This window comes from Barbus barbus (genome assembly GCF_936440315.1).
Source record: "Barbus barbus genome assembly, chromosome: 27".
NCBI classification, from domain to species: domain Eukaryota; kingdom Metazoa; phylum Chordata; class Actinopteri; order Cypriniformes; family Cyprinidae; genus Barbus; species Barbus barbus.
The window spans coordinates 19,506,530-19,528,074 of NC_136755.1; the positions used below are offsets into that span (position 1 = coordinate 19,506,530).

The window sequence follows — 21,545 nt, forward strand, 5'->3', positions numbered from 1 at the left end:
AAATCTCTGGAGGGAGCTGAAGGTTAGAGTTGCCAAACGTCAGCCTCGAAAACCTTAATGACTTGGAGAGGATCTGCAAAGAGGAGTGGGACAAAATCCTGGTGGCAAATCTGGTGGCCAACTACAAGAAACGTCTGACCTCTCCGTCCAACAAAGATCTTTACTGTTAGCTGCTCTCACGGCAGCAAAAAAATTGCTGGTCAACCGTTGGAATCCTCCTCACACAATGGACAGATGAACCTGGACTGTGTATTTCAAGTTCAAGTTTATTTGTATAGCGCTTTTTACGATACAAATCATTGCAAAGCAGCTCTACAGGAAATTAAGTTTCCACAATATATTTATAGATTGCAGAACCTTAATATTTAACTTATGGCAAAATTTGGTAATTCTGTATGTTGTCTGAGCATTGGCATCCTCTGAGGTCCTCTGAGGGGTTGGCATTATCTTTTCTCAGGTGTTCGGGCATCTCAGATCATTTAAGGGTTGGATCCAGACTGAAGGTTGTCATTCCTAGTTACCACGGGATGTTAATCCCGTGACAGAAACAGAGAAACAAATAGAGACATAATTAGCGTAGCTGCTGTTCCATCTAAGCAAAAATTATTTGTTCAACCCAAGCTAAAGAATAATAATAATGTACATTTGATCAGATATAACTGCAGTACAAGATTATAAGATGCATTATGTGAATGCTTGGCTAAAGAGATGTCTTTAATCTAAATTTAAACAGAGAGAGTGTGTCTGAACCCGAACGTTATCAGGAAGGCTATTCCAGAGTTTGGGAGCCAAATGTGAAAAAGCTCTACCTCCTTTAGATTTATTTGTTAATCTAGCCACTGTGCTAAATAAGAACTTTGGATTGTTTTGGTTATTATCTATGAGTTTGCGGATATGCTGTGCCCTGGTAGCTTTTAGAGCCTGTCTATAGCTGGACATACTGTTTTTCCACGCAATTCTAAAAACTTCCAAGTTAGTTTTTCTCCATTTGCGCTCAAGATTATGAGTTTCTTTCTTGAGAGAATGGGTATAACTGTTGTACCATGGCGCAGTACGTTTTTCTCTAACCTTTTTTCAATTTGAGGGGGGCAACAGCTTCTAATGTATTAGAGAAGATAGTGCCCATGTTGCTAGTCATTTGATCTAGTTCATGCGTATTTATGGGTACACAGAGCAGTTGAGATAAATCAGGCAGGTTATTTGTGAATCTGTCTTTGGTGGCTGGAACAATAGTTCTGCCCGGACGATAACGCGGAGCCATATAACTAATATCAGTAATGCGTAGCATGCACGATACAAGGAAATCATCTGTAACATCATCACTTTGAGGTGCGATATCTATATCGGTAAGATCAATTCCATGCGATATAATTAAATCTAGCGTATGATTAAAACGATGAGTGGGCCCGGTGGCGTTTTGCTTGACTCCAAAAGAGTTTATTAGGTCATTAAACGCAAGTCCAAACGCATCATTTGTATTATCAACGTGAATGTTAAAATCTCCGACAATTAGCACTTTATCAACATTGACCAATAGATCTGAGAGGAAATCTGCAAATTCTTTTAGGAAATCTGTATATGGCCCTGGCGGTCTATACACAGTAGCCAGAGCAAGAGATAGTAGAGATTTCTTTTGCATATCTAACAGTGTAACATTAAGCAGAAGTATTTTGAATGAGTTAAACGTACAAAATCAGCAGGGGATCGAATACATTTTTTCCCCATAGGGCTGTCCCAAGCTGGTGTGGGGCCTAGTTGCACCGCCCTATGGATGGTCCTGTATTATCTTATATTTTGTATTACTATATATATAACATTTATTTTTTATATTTTAGTTTTTTCATTTAAGTTTAAGTTTTAGTAAGTTTATTATGTGCTTTGTTTTGTTTGTGCTTTGCTTGTTTTATTATTTTTGCTGTAGCTTTCATTTATTTTTGTTATAATTGTAGTAATTTTTGTATTTTAACTGAAACTTATTTTATTTCAGTTAATTGCCAAGGTAAAGTTAAAAGTTTTTTTTCTTTTTTCAGATAATCATATTTATTTTACTTCAGTTTTATTTCAATTAACAAAACCACTTTTTAATAATTTTAGTTAACACTAAAGTTTTGTTTTTTCTCCAGTTATTCAATACAACAGTGGTTTTTAGTTTGTTTCAAATTTATTCCAGGAATGCATGGCCTCTCGGCCCATAGTTCCACAAAATCATAATGACATGGTTGATAATCTTTTCTTCGTTCCATGATATATATATACAATGCCAATCTCCATGCATACCACAAATCACAAACACTTGACACATCAATACAAACATCACCAACAAGAACAAGATCACCCATAATTTTATATTTACGAACAAACCTTAGCAAGGAAAGCATTGCTTTCTTGCCTTGGCTTGCTAAAAGTTGTCGGGGTTTCCACCATGACAATTTTGGTGTAAACCACATACCCAGATATTTGTAACAATTAACCACTTCAATCTGTTCACCAGCCAAATACAATTTTTCATCCTTATTTAGAGAGCCCACTCTTCTAAAAACCATAATTTTCGTTTTACTCAAATTTACTCTCATACCGTAAAGATTACAACATTTTTCCAGCTGTTCAATCTGTTTCTGTAACCCTCCAATTGTATCTGCTATATTAGACATATCATCAGCATATAACAAGGTCTGTACTTCTGTGATGCTTTCAATTTGAATACCTTTACAATTTTTCTTCAACATTGTTATATATTCATTTAAGAAAAGAATAAACAAAAGTGGACTCACTGTGCAGCCCTGTCTTACACCAATGGTGCAGCCAAAATACTCTGTTAGACCATTGGTTCCTTTCACACATGATTTAAGTTTAGCATACATAGATCTCAATACAACAGAATCTTTTCCACCAGTGCCATTCTTAATGAGAGTGAAATACAAAAGATTATGCTGAACACTGTCAAAAGCTTTAGAAAAATCAATAAATATACAATACATCCTTCCTTTTTGTTTTGTAATATATTTCTGAACCACCGACTGTAAAATAAAAATATTATCTATTGTAGAATAAGCTGACCTATACCCTGCTTGTTCTTCATAAAACATATACATATACAATCTACATAAAATCCTAATCTCCAGTTCAAGGCCTTTGTAAAAATTTTACCAAACACATTAAGCAATGATCCCCCTATAATTTCCTACATCATTTTTATCACCATTCTTGTATAGCGGACAAACCACAGCCTGTGTACAACAGCGTTTTTTTAATGCTGTTATTAATAAGAACCATTTTTGGTTCTCAAAAGAGCTTTTCAGTGAACAATTAATCACAGGACCATTGCTTTCTTAGTATGAAGCATATTAGAACATTTTAATAATCTGAGGAACCTTTTGTCACCATAAAGAACATTTTGTGCATTAGAAACGATTTATGGATGTTCAAGGTTCGTAATCGAACCACAGATTCCCATAAAGAACCTTTTATTTTTTAAGAGTGAACAGTAATAGCGCTTGATCGCAATACTAAGAACTTTATCATTATAACACCACTGTTATTGTTATTTTGTTTGTGGAATATATTAAATCATGGCTGACTGTCAATGGTGCATTTTCGGAATGCCGTGCAACATAAACAAAACATTACTGATCACACCTTTGAATTTCAGTGGAAATAGGAATGATTTATTCATCTTCATCCATTGTGTAGTGGTCTTATTGACTGAACAAAAACAAAAGGATATTTTAAATCTGGAAATAAGCATTGAAATTTTGGTCTCCGGCTTTGAAACTTTAATGTCACCAGGGATTGTGAAGATGATCTACTACTTTTACTTGTACAAAAGCAATCATTTGTACATCATTATGTTACCATTTTGATGTGCACAAAAACCTCACACCCAGCCTGTTCTTGTGCATTTGTTCATAGAGCTTTGTTGACATGCATTTGAGTTCCCGGCAGTAATACAGGTTTAGCTCAGTCAAAACAGGCATATGCTGACAGACGGCCTGTCTCGTCACAAAATAGAGTGTGGAAAGTGCAAGGCATGAAAGAAAGAAAGAGAAAATGTTTTGTCCAGCACTTAATTACAAGGCAAGTGATGTTTGTCAGCAGGTGTGTAAAAGGTATCCTACACTTTGAGCATGTTTATGTGGACTTAAGTCGCACTTTACGTGCCTGCGGTGTGATAGCTGTCACTGCTCTCCATTTATATCCCTCTATGACAAGACCTTTAATGACACACACAAACCCTCAAATAATCACATACCCCGAGGTGGTTCCGGTGTACTTTTCAAAAGCTTGTTTTGACATATTTCCTATCACGAAAATTTATTTCATGAAAATAAATATCATCCTTAGATCGTTTTAGCAGTTGTATTTTTATTAGTGTATCTTTAAGAGTAATTTCTGTAAAGATGTAACAACACAAAAGCAGAAAAGATGGAAAATTCAAAGTTTAGTGCAAATTAAGATCAGTTGACAACATGCGTGGCAGATTGGCACATACATTTTTAATCTGGTCTCTACTTTTCTTTAAAAAGCAAAAATCTGGGTTATACACTTATAATGGAAGTGAATGGGGTCCATATGTAACGTTTTCTGAGAGGATTTATTAGAAAAATTAATGTAAGTACTATTTTAAGCTTCACATTTATGCGTTTAAATCTTTTCACTTTGTAAGCGCCTTGCTGTCACTCTGATTCTTAGATTTTTTTAAGAAAACAACTTTTTTTTTTTTGTAATCAACATTGTCCCACAGCTTCTGTCGGTTGAACTTTCAGCTTCTGTCGGTAACCCAAATTATTCCTTTAAGGGGTTAACTGCCTTGACTTCTTGGTAACCTGTTGCAAAACAGCAAAACATATGCTGAAGGCAAACAATAAGACAAGCTGTAACCAATCTTCTGGCCTAAAATAATATGGCAGCCGAGGGTCAATGTGTCAGAGACTAAGAAATGAACGCTCTGCTTGCAAAGGAATATGATTCAAGGGGGAATCCCATACTACTCTTATAGCTGCACTGATGGGAAGCTCGATTCTGAAATGAGTGGGTGAAGCAGGATTGATTTTGTCACTTCATTATGGGAAAAATCTGAATGCACCAGACAGGGAGTGAGATTTGAAACACGAACATGTATCACGAACTCTGTTGCTTTCCAAACATCTCTGGGGTTGAAACCAATCCTGGAGAGTCCCAAACTGAGTAACCTACGGTAGATCAATGGTTTGCGTGTCAACCTGTGCTTGCTCTTAAATTACTTGTCTGGAACTCATCAACAACTGAAAACAGGAATTGCACAATATACTCATGTTTCTCATACACAGACAAGGTAGTAATATTCATACTTGTGTGATCACTACCATATGTTAATATTATAGACAATAATTCTGAACTACTGTTTGGTAATTCTTTATGGGAAAAGGGCAAGATTAGGACCAACACAAGGAGATCATTAGCCTAACTAGAATGTCAAGTAACTTGCTGCATTGACACAGAATTTGTTTAATCTGTAGTCACAGAATAACGTTAGATTAATGTGGATTATTGTGGTGTATGTTAGCTATATTACAGTGGTTTTGAATGTGGCCGAGGCTGGATTATGGACTAGACTATCGGAGCCAAGGAGGGCCCTCGGGACATTCAGTACAATTTAACCATTACAGCCACAGGCCCTTGATGCATTTTTTTTAGTTCTTAGTATCAGTGTATGTTACTATTTTTAGCAAAGTTAAAGTTTACAGAATATCTTATTGAAAAGCATTTCTTATTTTTGTAGTAAATTTCAGAACCCAGAAAAATGGCAACACGCACTCTACTTTTTTTTTTATAACAATACTGTTTCGTACAAATTAAAGGTCTTCAAGACATTAAGTGTTTTCAGCTAAAAAGAGTATTTTAAGAGAACATACACAATAGGCAACAGGTGTGTTCCTCTAATAGAGGGAGTTGCTTCCTGATGAGAGGAAAAAAACAACCCCATTTCAATAAAAAAAAATATTTATTTATTAAGACCGTTTGGAAACAATGTATCTAGAAAGAAAAAAGTCAGTAAAGCCGGTGTCTTTAAAGTCACAATATAACAGAAGTAGTGACAGATCGTTTCTTCCATTGTGTGACACGCATTAGACTGAAATGGATTATCAAAAAGAAAAAAAAAGTAGGGTGAAAGCTTGCTTTTGTCGGTTGATGATTGAATGGAGGCACATCTGAATGTTGCTTATAAGGGGGAAGGATTTATATTAAATGAGTAGAGAAGTCATCTTTTCAGAAGATTGAGTTTTGATTAAAAATTACGTAAGAAAAACAATTGAATTATTCACAATGAGATTAAGAGTATGCATTTAGAAAGTGGGATACATTTCTATTTCAAGTCAAATTTAAGCATTTTGTTTGAGTTGAGACTTCCTGTTTTTGCATTTAGTATTGAAAGAAATATTGGTTTCACTTTATTTTGATGGTCCCTTTAACACATTCTGTTAACTATAAGTAACGTTGCACCTACATATCTACCGACTCTTATTAGAGTGTTAGTAGAGTATTAGTAGACTGGTAGGGTTAGGGTTAGAATGAGTTGACATGTACTTGCAAAGTTACTTATAGTCCGTAGAATGTCTGTTGAGATGCCATTCCAATAAAGAGTTAACAGATATTAATCAAACAGTCTACTAATATTCTAATGAGAGTTTGTTGACGTATAGTTGCAAAGTTACTTATTGTAGACAGAATGTTCTAAAGGGACCATCAAAATAAAGTGTTACCGAAATATTTTGCATACATTTCCTCGTATGTGTCAGTCTGGGCAGTTTCTCTCATCTGATGTTGCTGCGAGGCAAAACAATTCTGTGGTTCCCCTTTATGGCCTTCATTCTTTCTGGGCAGCTCAGGAAGTAGTGTGTCACCCTTCACTAACAGACATACATCTGGTCATGATACTCTGTGGTTTACAAACACATAGAAACATTTCCACACATAAAAAGGCACCTGTCAATAGTGAATTGATAGCCTATAAGAAACAGCTCACATAGGAGTCAGTTTCAAAATAAGCGCATGCACAAGTTGCAAAATCTGCAATCTTGGATTTATTTTTTGCACTGAGCTCTTCACAATGCATTTTGGGATTTTCTTCTCCACAACCAGGGCTGGACTGGGACAAAAAAATCGGCCCTGGCATTTTGGCCCAGACCGGCTCACTACAGACGATCAAAATATACCCATCTTTGCACGCTCTTGAATATGTATACCAGCTCCTATTCCATAAAAGCACTAAAGCCATATAATAATACGCAGGAAAGAGTGAGAGTTGACACATTAAAAACTTCTAAAAAGTGTAATTTATTAATAAAACTATAATCCACACTGATGAATCCTAAAACTATAGGCCTATATATTTATGACATCCATCTTGTGTGTGCCTGTGTGTTTGAGGGAGAAAGGGAAAAGACATGATAAATTGTTGATCAGATGATCACAGTTTCCCATAGTATAGCATTAAATAAACTGTAAACTTACTTAGTCAAATTTGTAAACTCCTTGGATGAACCTTTAAAAGCATAAGAAGGCATCCTGTGTGTGTGTGCGTGCGTGTGTGCGTGCGTGCGTGCGTGTGCGCGTGTGCAGTGGTGTATAAAGTACCCGAAAGCCATACTGTAAAAGTATCTTACCAAAAAATTACTTTGGTAGAAGTTGAAGTCTTCGTTTAGAGTCTTAAAGTATATGATATTTATTGTACTTAAGAATGTTTAAGATAAAAAAAAATATATACTTTTCGTACTTAAGTATTGAAAATAAAAGTACAAGTAAATGCAAAATGGAAAAGAAGCAAATAAATATATATATAAAAAAATATTCATACAGCTTTAGTAGCAAGATTGTGTTCAGTTTTAACTCTCTTCCATTTTGTATTTTTGGGTAAGAATAGGAAGCACTTCATCTGGTACTTAGTGTCTTTCATTCCAACATTTCTGGAATCTGCATCCAAAATAGCATTTAGATGTATTTATTTACATAGTTTAATGTATCTCAGAGGGGACAAGGATGCATTTAAACTGCAGTTACAGATGCATAAATAGGCCTAATATTGTGTTTTTAACAAAACATTGAATACTGATATTTGAAATAATTTAAAACATGAAAAATAGTCGAAATGTGAAATTAAAACCGCTAGTAGGTCACAGCAAAGACTTTGGTGACAGAAAGTGACCATTAATGAATTGAGATTCAACCGATTCATTCAAACGGCTGATTCATTCAGGAACAGAGCATTTGACTGTGTTAATGAGTGAATCACTGAATCATTTATTCAATCGATTCGTTCAAAAAGCGGATTTATTCAATAAGTACACCGTCCATTGCTCAGAGACGCAAAACAGTGCTGTGGTCTTTGTTTGGAACTATTTTCTTTGGCAAAATTGATCAAAAACAAGCAATAAGTCTAAAACGTAAGTCACTTATTGCTTACTGGACGTATGAAATGATTATTAAATGTGTTCATGCTGATATCTGCAGAAAAACGGTACTCCTTGTGTGATATAGATATAGAAGTTAACTATATTATATAAATATAAAAAACATACAGAAGCATTTTGCCGTCAACAATTTAGAATGCCTGGAATTGTTTAATACATTAATAAATCAAGTGCGTGCACTCTGTGTGTGATTTGATGATATAGCCTACTTGATAATGTCAGATCACACATCATTACAACAACACTTACCTTATTATTGCAGAAGATATACTGTATATCACACACCCCAGACTCGACTTTGAGTGGAAAATGAATCATCCGCGATTGTGCGCGTACTTGTTTGCACGGTTTGCAGATGAGCAAAGCTGTTCTAACTTACAAACGACAGACCACTGATTCTCAAACCTGCTTTTCTGCAGTCCGTGCTCTTCTGACTATTTTGTTGAAAATAACGAATATGCTTCGGGGAAATGTATCGGAGTAAAAGTAGGCTACAGATACTCCCAAAAAATACTTAAGTGCTGTAGCGAAGTACTGTATTATTACTTCGTTACAATACACCACTGTGTGTGTGTGTGTGTGAGAGAGAGAGAGCGAGAGAGCCCAAAAGGGGAGTTGTTTAAATATGTGATTGGGTCAGCCCAATGTCAATTAAGAAAATAACCAATGGGCTGCTGATTAAATGTCTCATGGGCCGGTCTGCATGGGGGGAAAAATCCTAAACCCACTTTTTTTTGACAAATACATTAAACAGCCGCAAAGAACACAGCGCCCTAAACTATTTAGACAGAAAAAAACTATAGGCTGCTGTTTTATGGGCCGATCAGACAAACATGGTATGAGAAGATGTATAGGCCCGGCCCAAAAAGTACGTCGGCCCAGCGGGAAAATGCCCGGTCTGCCAGATGGCCACAACAATACGTGCAGTGCTACTTTAAAACCTGGTCAAACTAGGTAATTTGAAGCGTTTGCATCAGGAGCATATCTATTATCTTATAATGTTGCTTATAATGTTGACATTATAAGATGTTAACATCTTATAATGTTGCTTCTACCTTTCACCTTACAGGAAGTGAAGTCATCTATCATTTTAAGAAACAGTGGAAAGCACATGTCATGCATTTTAATAATGACTCAGACCAGTCACCTGTTCTATAAGAGTTCACCACTCCCACATAATAATAAATCACTCTGTCAATCTCCACACCTACAGTCAACAACTCAGCACTTTCAGTATGTCTAGGCAATTAGTCAGGAAAGTTATCGTGAAAGATAAAAAAAAAAATGAGCTGAATGGCTGTTTAAAGTACTTTGTCTGGCGTTCTAAATTCTGTTTTCACAAGTTCTGACAGCCTTGCTATCATTTGTAGATAAAAGGGTGAGTGTGTTTCAGTGTGAAATCTGTTTAAGGCTTTATAAAGTAAAGCACCAAAACATGCAGACTGAACCTATACGGCAAACATGCACAATGAGTGCACAGCACAATGTTTGTTGTTGTTGTTGAACCTTGCAACCGCTAAGATAGGCTACTTCATTGAGTCAGAGAAAAGAAGAAAAATCAGTTTTGCGTTTCAGACATTTAATCCGCCTAATCTCAGTGACTGGGAAAGGCATCCGGTGGGAGACGGTGTATTGGGAAGTGGGAAGAGCATCTTAACTGGAACGGTTTCTCATCTGCTAATTGTGAGCTGCTAGGGCACATGAGGAAGAGAGAGTAAAGGAGTGGCCTCATCATTCACCAAGCTGAATTCCGTCACAGCCTTAAGTTATTCAATTCAATTTCACATTTAAATTTTCATTTCTATAAAAAGTGGTTTGAGGACCTCATTCATGAAATGTAGTATGACAGAAGCATTTTGAGAAATTGGTTCATTTATTTTAAAGCTCAGAGGTAGTAAGAGGAAACCAAAAGTAATGTCCTAACTGAATATTGTTCATGGACAGGTTTTAAATTGTATTGAAATGATTTTTTATTTATCTAAATGCATTAATTTACATCATTTTATTTAAATATATATATTTTAAATAAATAATTGTTTATTTATTTTAATATTTATATGTTATTTATTTTGTAGTTTATTTGATCTTCATCTTATGAATAGTAGAGTGAGGAGAATTGAATGGGGAAAGAACAGGACAAGTTTATAAATTATATATGTTTAGTTGTTTGTTTCTAAATATATTTATTTATTTATTTATTTTAATTATAATACAAATTGTATGTTTATTTAAAAAAAAAAATCTATGTTTTATTCTATTAATATTTTATGTATTTATAAATATTTATCTAAATATATACATTTTTATCAGTATTTTTATTTAAATACACATTCTTTTGCATATTTTCATATTTATCTATTGGGCATTTGGTCTTTTAATGATGATAATTAAAGTAGAAATAAAGAACTAAAACATTTATTTTGCTGTTTGTGTCTAGACAGGTGAGAGGATAACTAGAAAGTGGACTAGGCTAGCAGATGGACCATTATGAAAGGCTTCAGACAGACACATCTCCCATAATACCATGCACATAGACTAATGAGCTAAAGAGACAGGTATCCTGGCAATCTTAGGCTGTGTAAGCCAATCAGCTTATAGATAGAATGGGACTGTCCAAAAGTGCGGAGGAGAACAATGGGGGGAAATGTATATAAACATTTATGATCTTCACTTATAGAAAACTGGTGTTCTTTTTAAAGACACACTTCTTTTTTGTAAGGTCTTATCAAATCAAAGCTCGACTCTTTTCAGTATTTCCGATCTGTTTACATCCGTATGTTATTTACATGAGTACACGTTCAATTACACACTGATGATCACATGAGCAGCTGGCACATGCAGTAATGCCGCTCTATAATCCTTGGAATTTGACGATCAATGTAGTTATTGCCACTTAATCATCTTACATTCATCCTCCCCATCTTTCTTTCAGTGCTTGAAAGTAATTGCAATGCCTAAAAATGCTGATATAGAATAACAACCACTGTTGTTGTTTGCAGAAGTTGAAAACGGCAAATGAAATTAGATTAAAAGGCAACTGGGTGACCCAAATGGAATTAGAAAAAGGGAAGTATTTTTAAAATCAGTGTCGTATAGCTTTCTATTACTGGCCTTGGGAACGGGAACTTTGAACGGGTCGCAAGTTTTTATTGGGTCATGCTATGTTTTACTGCATATCATCATTGTGAAACGGTTTCGTACTTCCTGTTGAGTAAATATTTGCCTATAGTTTCATTTATGATAATCCAGATGATGAAGACGAATTTGCCGTCAGTAGGTGTGAGATTAACTTTTTAGGAGCCACAGATACTGTAAGAAAATGGGATGACAGTATTGATTGCGTCAGGCTGGGATTTGTTTTGTATTGACTGTACTCGAGACAGCAAGACTTAAAGACTGCGAGGATTGAGGCAATTAGTCGGGTTGATTGTTGTCCGAACTGGGAGGGAGAGAAGATTAAATAAAGAGAATTAGGTCAAAGTAATGAACGGGAGAAATGGGAGGGAGGCAAGGATGGAGAATCAAGGTTGGAAGAACCCAACTGTAAGTCTAAGAAGAAAGAGAGAGTATAAGATGGAGGAAGCATGATTTAGGAGGGAAATATGATTCGGTAGGGACTTTTGTTTTAGTCAGATTTCTCAATCTCATTTAGGCCTTTAGGTCATTTATGTATGTTTCCGATTTTTCAGTTACACTCATCTCGTATAGTGTTGGTGAAATAGGCTAATGGTGAAATCAAATTCCAAAGTGTATTTACTTATTTCATTTATGTATTTACTTTTGAAAATAAATTTATTTTTTAAATATGATTTATAAGTATATGTTTTTATAGTATCAGTGCTAAACTATTAGTTTTCCATAAATTATTAATTATTGAAATATGCAATAATATATTGTTGAATATATTTCAATCAGTTTGGGTGTGTCCATTGCTGAAGGGACTACAAAGTTATGGTGGTAATAACTTGGAAACCGGAAATGAATAATCGTCTAAAAGCGAGAAATGAAGGACATGCATGCTAAATTTACCCTCACTGACAGAAACAGATGAACTTTCAGTGTGAGCATTCCAGGTAAAATCCCTGATCCTCTCTGTACCTGCCCTGCTCTACAGGTGTGGCTGCTTGTAGGCTTTATTTGGTCTAGACGTCTGTGAATCAGCACCACATACACTATTTGTGTGTCGTGTCCTCCCTTATTCACTCCCTCTCCCCCGCTTTATCTTAATTAGCAGACATGTTTATTGATTCAAATGGATTTGAGGAAAATCCCTCTTGTCTGTTAGACGGATCTGTGTTCAAATCTTTTGGGAGGAGGTCTAAGGAGGGGGGTATTTGCCCCCTAGCCAACCCTTACCCACCTGTTGCACACTGTGCAACCACCAGCATCATCAAGGCTTTGCCCCTCACAATATGTCGCACAATTAGTCATTAGGGTGCATTATGTTTGCTGTCTCTTTGTGCTGCTTCCTCATTTGCTAATAGATGCTATGAAAGCATGTGTAACCTGCTAAAGCTTGTAGAGGGATTTAACCATTTAAGGCTATGAAAAAATGTATGACTAATTGCTTTAAATAGCAATCCAGTGGTAATGTTGTGACAGGAAAAAAACTGTAAACAATGAAAGTTCCATAGACTTACAGCAAGTGTTTTGCATATGGCATTTTATTTTTTATTGATTTTTGTTTTATTTGTTGTTTCAATAAGCCAGTAGAGTGTTTAAAGCTAGTTTATGTTTCTTAGTAATGTTCATGATGAATATATAGTGACTGTGCTTGCAGTGACCTGAATAATTTTGTGTTTCAGTGTTTGAAATACCGGCAATATCAGCAAATAATACAAATAACTAGATTATTTTAATATATATATATATATATATATATATATATATATATATATATATATATATATGTATATATATATATGTATATATATATATATATATATATATATATATGTATATATATATGTATATATATATATATGAAATTTGCTTTGTTTACATATTTTTGCATGACATAGAATAGTAGAATAACAATATAAGGACTTTTCTGCAAATATTGCAAATTAAAACTCCCCCTTGTAGCGTCATTACAGTGGGTGAAGGTTCAAGATCAGGAGCCTGCTGTGTTCAGTGTAGAGAGGGGTAGAAAGGACAAAAATAACTGGAAGAGCGATACAATGAAAAGTGTGTAGATATATTAAACCACAAACCCAGTCACAGTCCAGAACTCTGTTCACGTGGACACAGTATTTCTGCTGGCGGCCTGAACTTAGGAACCAGTCTGAGAGCTTGCAGGAGATATTTTGAGCGGTGTAAACCGACTGCAGATGATTGAGATAAGATCATATGAATAGACTTCCTCTTTCTCGCTTTTCAGATGAAGATGTGAATTCTGCAGCTGATTGGACTATTGCTCGACTGTCTCATGATCTGCTGCCTTTTTTAGGTGTTTGTGTCAGTTAAAGTGTGAAAGTGTGAGTTAGCACTGGTGTATAGCTCATTTGGTTTGACAGAAGCAGGAAATGTGCCCTTCTGCTGGGAAAAGTGAAAACTTGAAACGAGTAGCAAAATCAAAGTTCTTAAAGGGATAGTTCAGCCAAAAATTTAAATTATTTACTCACCTTTCACTTATTCCAAATCTGCATGATTTTGTTTCTTCTGATTTTTAAGAATGTTGGTTAACAGTAGCCATTGACTTCTATAGTATACAGGTTTGGAACAACTTGAGGGTGAGTAAATGATGTCAGAATTTTCATTTTGGGGTGAACTATCCCTTTAAATATTTTAAGTGTGCACCTATGAAAACGTTCCAAATTTCCACGTGCCAAATGACCAAATAACTTACGGTTTATTAGCATATTGTTTATTGAACTTTTCTTTTTATAGAAGCACTATCACATTTGCATTGGTCTGAATATGAAGACGGTATCTTAGTTATATTGTAATTTCTGCATACTGAAGGTTTACCAAACATAGTTTTCAGTAACTTTCAGTAATGTTTTACAGGAAACAATTTCACCAATTGATAACACACTGAAAAAATGGTGTAGAAACAGTTTTTTACTCAGAAATTGTGCAATAAAAATATATATATATTATTTTTTTGTAAAACATACTCCAACAATCTTTGTTGTATAACAGTAAATAATTACTGTGTACTAGCAAACAGTACTTCAGAAATATATTTTCTAACACTTTTTAGAATTTTCATAATTCAGAATGTTCAGTGTCATTTTCTTTTGTTTAAATCAAAAATAGACAAAAGTATTCAGTTAAGGCCATGTCATAAATTTGTGTAACTTTTCTAGCATTTTCCGTTTAGTAATCAAATTTGGCAATTGATAAGAAGCACTAAAAATATGTATACATAAATTGGATTATTCTTATTTCAGAAATGAGATTGTTGTGTTTAAGCTGCATGTTTGTGATTTGTATCCCTCTGTCGCATCTGCTTAGTGGCAGTTTAATCCATTTTGATAAATGAGGTGTGTTATGTGTTCCATGTAGCTTCTGTTTTTCCTCTTCACTCCAGATGTTTCCTTCATTTTACGTCACTACATTCTCCTCCATTCAGAGAAGCCTGTGCCATGCTTCCCTTCATGACACTCAGACTGAGCTGTCCCGGTCGGTGAAGGGGTCTAAGAGACTTAAGAAAATGAAATTAGAACAAAGACAGAGGAAGAGATCAGGAACAGGAAACTATTCCCAGCGCATGATGCCAATCATGAAACAGATGGAGGTTTTGGCTCAAAAGACGGATCAGTGGTGTTGCGGCTGTTTGTTTGCCAGAGAAAAAATATACCATTTCCAGTGGCTGACACGCAGGCTGCTCAGATGATGAAAAGGCATAGTTCACCCTAAATAGATAATTCTGTTATGATTTACTTTTACATATTCATGTCATTCTAAACCTGGATGACTAACTTTCTTCTCCAGAACACAAAAGAAAACATTTTAAGGAACACTGAGGTCCAAAGATTTATTGAAATACTATTGTTATTGTTCATATTTTGAATTAGTTTTTATTTTTAGATTTGGCATTGCCTTGGCAAGTGTTTTTGTGAGAAATGAGGACATAAATTTGTATAATGACATGGGTATGTATGACATAGGTATTACAAGGAGAGGGTGACTTATGAGGACATTGCCCCTGTTTTTGAAAACGCTAATAAATCATACAGAGTGAGTTTTAATTTTTTTGTGAAAGTAAAAATGCACAGTTTCCTGTGAGGGCTAAGTTTAGGTGTAGGGCAATAGCATATACAGTTTGTACAGTATAAAAACCATTTGCCTATGGAATGTCCCCACTTTTCACAAAAACAAACGTGTGTATATGTATATGCATATATATATATATGTATGTGTATATGTATGTGTGTGTATATATATATATATATATATATATATGTATGTGTATATGTATGTGTATATATATATATATATATATATATATATATATATATATATATATATATATATATATATATATATATATATATATATATATATATATATATATATATATATATGAGTGTCTATTTACACTAAGTGCAAATAGCCCATCTTGTTGGCAAAGGCTATTTACACTAACTCCGCCCACTAACGTGTGATTGGGTTAGTCAACAATAAAAAAAGAAGTTAGTTCAACATCAGTTTCAGTGGCGTAGATGGTAAGGTGCATGCTTTTTGACACAATCGACCTGAGTTTGAGCCCACCTTTTGCCAAACATTTTTTTTCTCCCTTTTCAAATCTCATATCGCATCAGAAAGGCATTTATTTTCAATAAAAATGAAGGAAATAATCAAAAAGTTGAAAAAGTATCAGGTAGGGTTAGGGTAGGTGTAGGGAGGGCTTTATTGTCCCAATAAGGTGGCATCCATTTAATAAATTTGAATTCAAATTCTAATTTACACTCAGTACGTTATTATTGCGTACTGTTTTATAATGTACTACAATACTGAGGTGCAGATAATTGCCACTATTTGCAATAAGTAGTATAAATAGCAGAAAATCTTGCTATTTTAACATAGTGTAAATAGATTCTATAGCTATTTGCACTTAGTGTAAATAGCCGCTGTCACTAAAAAAATATGCTATTTACACTTAGTGCAAATAGCCGCTGCCTATATATATATATATATATATATATATATATATATATATATAATATATACACACACACACAGTGGTGTGAAAGTTTTTGCCTCCTTCCTGTTTTTGTTTTTTTGCATATTTGTCACACTTGAATGATTCAGATCATCAAACAAATTGTAATATTACACAAAGAAAACCCGAGTAAATACAAAATGCAGTTTTGAAATAATGATTTCATTTATTAAGGGAAAAAAGCTGTCCAACCCTGCCTAGCCCTACTTGAAAAAGTAATTGCCCCTTAAATCTAATAACTGGTTGTTCCACCCTTTGCAGCATGGATGCCGGTTTTTCCCCAGTCTCTTTCTTATTGTTGAATCATGAACACTGACCTTAATTGAGGCAAGTGAGGCCTGCAGTTCTTCAGATGTTGTTCTGGGTTCTTTTATGACCTCCTGGATGAGTCGTCATTGCGCTCTTGGAGTAATTTTGGTAGTCCACCCACTCAGGTTCACCACTGTTACAAGTTTTCTCCATTTGTGGATAATGGCTCTGACCGTGGTTCGCTGGAGTCCCAAAGCCATAGAAATGGCTTTATAATCCTTTCCAGACTGATGCATGTCAACTATTTTGTTTCTCATCTGTTCTTGAATTTCTTTAGATCGTAGCATGATGCGTTGCTCTTTAAGCATGCTTCCCTTTGTCAGACAGGTTCTATTTAAGTGATTTCTTGATTCAACAGGTCTGGCAGTATTCAGGCTTGGGTTTGGCTAGTGAAATTTAACTCTAAAATAATGTGGTTAATCACAGTTCTTTCATGATTTAACAGGAGGGGGCAATTCATTTTTCACGTAGGGCCAGGCAGGTTTGGAGAGCTTTTTTCCCTTAATAAATTAAATCATCATTTAAAAACTGCATTTTGTATTTACTTGCATTATCTTTGTGTAATGTTAAAATTTGTTTGATGATCTGAATCTGAATTAAGTATGACAAATGTGCAAAAAATTTAAAACAGGAAGGGGACAAAAACCTTTTCACGACACTGTGTGTGTGTGTGTGTATATGTGTGTATATATGTGTATATATATATATATATATGTATATATATATATATATATATATATATATATATATATATATATATATATATATATATATATATATATATATATATATATATATATATATATATATATATATATATATATATATATATTTTTTTTTTTTTTCTTTTTTTTTTTATATATATTTATATTATTATTATTATAATTTTTTTTCTCAATTAATGATTTAATAATTTAGTTAACAATAACAACCCTGGTTCAAACAACATTGGACCCTGTTGACTTGCATTGTGTGCGCACACATGCACACTGTGTTCCACAGAAGAAAGAAGGAAGTCATACATGTTTTGTGTGAAATGTCCCTTTAAGACCGTGTTTGTTCGTTCCCCTTATTTTCCGAGATGTGCGCATGATGAATTGCTTGAAACCCAAACAGCATTTGACAATTTAATTGCTTTGCATTTTGATGAGATTCAAATGAGATATATAGTGCATGACTTTCCTTTCATCCATATAAAAACCATAGAAGAGGAAGTTTTTTTGGACTACAATTATAAGAATCATATGCATTGGTAAAACAATCCTCATGACAGTGTGCATTTATCCCACAAAGCGCTTTTACACCACAACACATGATAACCAGTCAGTTCAGCATGACTGTGACACCATTGAGTAAGCAGGCCTTTGCAATAATGACGATAATAATATTAAAACTGCATTTCATTTTGGTTTCCTTTACACAATCTAACTGAACTACATGTCAATGCATGTTAGTATATTGCTTCGGTCACTGCTCTCTTCTCGATTATGTCATATAGTCATATTTACTGCAGCCTACTCATCTTCTCTTTCCTCACAAGGCCGGGAACTTCCTCAAAAACATGTCAACATCACACGGGAAAAACAACAGCCAAAACAGAGCAGAAAATTAAATGAAAAATCCCAAGCACTTTTGGCAATGAGAGTGAACAATGTAATCATACGTGTTTAGGGTCTGAGGGAGCAGATAATCTGTGTTTAGGAGGATGTGCACTCGCTTTAAGCCGAGCAAAGACAGTAAACAAAGTGGTTAAACGGCATGTTGACGCACCATCCACTGGCTGTGAAACCACTGGCCGACGGTGTTTGCAGTGGGTGGGGTTGTTGCCAGGGAGGCAACAGGGTTTGTAATAGTTGTAAAGCAGAGAACAATGCACAAACAGATATTAATCCATCTCCCTTGAGGAATACGGTCTGTTTACTATTGAGGAGCAGACGGGGAAAAAAATAGAAGATAATGACTTTTTAATTTTGGTAGTGTTATTTTTGTTATATTGGGCACCTACAGCTATTTTTTTAATTGAAGGGTCTTCCTGTGACACTGGGGGCTTTTTGAGCCTCATGCATTGAATGTGATCTGGGACGCTTGACTAGATCATAAGCACATACAAATAACAAAATTTAATTTCATGCTTTATTTTCAGGAGGAATACCCTTTTCTTTTAATCAAATGTTCTTCAGTGTTTGTTCTGTTATGCCACTTCTGTTATTTGTTTTATTCTGATAAGCCTCTTCTCATGATTGTTTACACTATTTTCAAGCTGAAGGAAAGTTTCTACGAAGTTGTGTGTACGTGTGTGTGTGCACGTGTGTGTGTGCACTCTATAATGTCATACAGCAAGGCTTATCATTAGCTTTCTTAAAAAGACCATATTATGTGAAAATCGAAGGGAGGGACAAGCATATTCATTTTATTTATTTGAAGTAAACTTAACATCAAAGCAAAATAAACACCAGTTCTGTGTTTGTTTTTATTTATATATATATATATATATATATATATATGAATTCATTATATACACATTGATTATTTACAAATATTAATTACAAGTAATATTTTATAACTATTTGTCATATTTATGTTTACATAAACAGGGAACAATGATACCAATATGTGGCTATACTTCTAAACTGACTAACCAACTTTAACAAATTGATTTGATTTTGGTCTTGAAAATCAAGTAAAATTAAAAAAATAAGTTATTTTAGCATGTTAAGGCTGATATTTACAGTAGGAAAAGTATGGAATAACATTTTAAAGATCTTATAAAAACCTGTCATTTTATATAAGAAATATATTTCAAACCTAAAAATGCTTTGTACAGTAACCCTCACAATGAGTCAGGAAAAAAAACGAGCCTTTCCTTGTCTGGAAAGTATTTTGAATTTTCACCTGGTGGAACACAGACAGTTCTCAGATATTTGAGAGGACTGGTGAACGCTCAATGACCTTGATTTGTTCAGAATTGAAAATGCTGACTCACAAGCAGACATAGTCACAATTTACAGATATTTGCCACTTCACATTATTCAGCGCTACAAACTAAAACACACCAACACAGGGAGAATCCACCAAACTTGTTAGCCTACTGACAGAGGTTCAAGTTTCTATCATTGATTTCTCTTTTACTGAATAAAAACCATGTGAGCAATGACATTGAGCACATGAGCAACTGGCAGTTGGAGAGCCATTTCACAACTAAAGGAATCTGTTTTGTCACCTTGTTCATGCTGCATTCTTAAACTCCTCCGTTAGCATAGTGGGTGTTGTCACGACCGTCACACATGCTGCTTTCAGTTACCATATTGTGCATGAATCTGAAACATGCGAGACCTCAAATATCTGTGACCAATAACTGGCCATCAAAGCAGTGTGCTGTGTGTTAAAGTGTATTAGTATGCACAGGTTGTGTAGCTCATCACACTGGTTCTCTCTTTTGACTGTCTCCTTGCTTTTCAACGTGTCTCGTTCCCTCCATCCTTATGACCCCCCTTAACCACCACCCGACCTCACACTGCCCCAGTGGGGTCAACCCTCCCCTGTAAAAGTGCAAATAGAGTGACGCCCTGGATGATCAGCTCTGCTCACGCCGCGCCAGGCTGAGCCTCAGCCCAGACTGTCTGCAATTAGAGAAATTAGCCCAGTGAAAAGAGAGGCACACTTACTCCATGCGGCCCACATGCGTCTCCAAAATAGCCACGAGAGCCATATGGCAGCCAATTTACAGGCCGTTTCACTTCATGGGTGAAGACGAGTAAGATGGACATGCAGTTGATGTTAATGAACATGGCAGAGATTGTGTTTGTTATTGTTTTTAATATAAAATGTCCTTTCCAATATTACAGGACTGTAGTAAATTGTTTGCCTGAAGTCAAGTTATTGATGTGTGATGAACAGTTTCAATTATTTCTTTAGTCTTAGAAGAGCTTTTTTATTTTATTTTAAGAGAGCAACAAGTTCCTTATTAGGTGGTGAAACATGAGGAAGAGAATTTCCACAAACGTTCCTAACATGAAGCAGCTCTTTCACTTTGTTCTGAAGCGTGAATTCATAATATGCAAATATTTACATTTCCACCCACCCCAAAAGCTCTACTGAATGCCACTCCATACCACATTTGGCACCGCTTCAATCAAACAAAACGAAAGAATTTATACTTCACCCTTCCCCTGGTTTTCTATTTCTTTTTCCCTTTCCTATTCATTTGACAGGTGTATGTTTTCTTTTCATAGCAATATAGCTACATTTTTAAAATAGCATACATAGTTACAGTGGAGTCCACTAGCCTAAATACATAAATTTAGCTTCTTTTTTTATTTTAATTGATATTAATCACAATAACAGTTTGAGTGGTGATCTTGTTCTCCAGCTTGTTTTGAGTAGAACCTTTTGTGCTTTAATGCCACACATTTATTAAATTAGTAACCTAGAAATAGTGAACAATCCGAAATAGATTTTCATGATTATTTTATATCATGCTGTCTTTTTTCTATATTATTTATTTTTTGTCTTATTTAAGTTTATTTTTCTTATCCCTTTGGCAGGTATTTTTTCTCATTTTAAGGAAAAACTAAATTTTGATACATTTTTCAAGGCTTCAAAACAAGACTCCTCAAGTA

At 34.8% G+C, this 21,545-nt stretch overlaps 1 long non-coding RNA gene across 1 annotated transcript in view; it reads left to right on the plus strand.

Annotated features, from left to right (window-relative positions):
• The window catches only part of LOC306847517, a 779,007-nt gene that overhangs the window by 632,229 nt on the left and 125,233 nt on the right, over nt 1-21,545 (plus strand). The gene's annotated exons all lie outside the window — the stretch shown is intronic.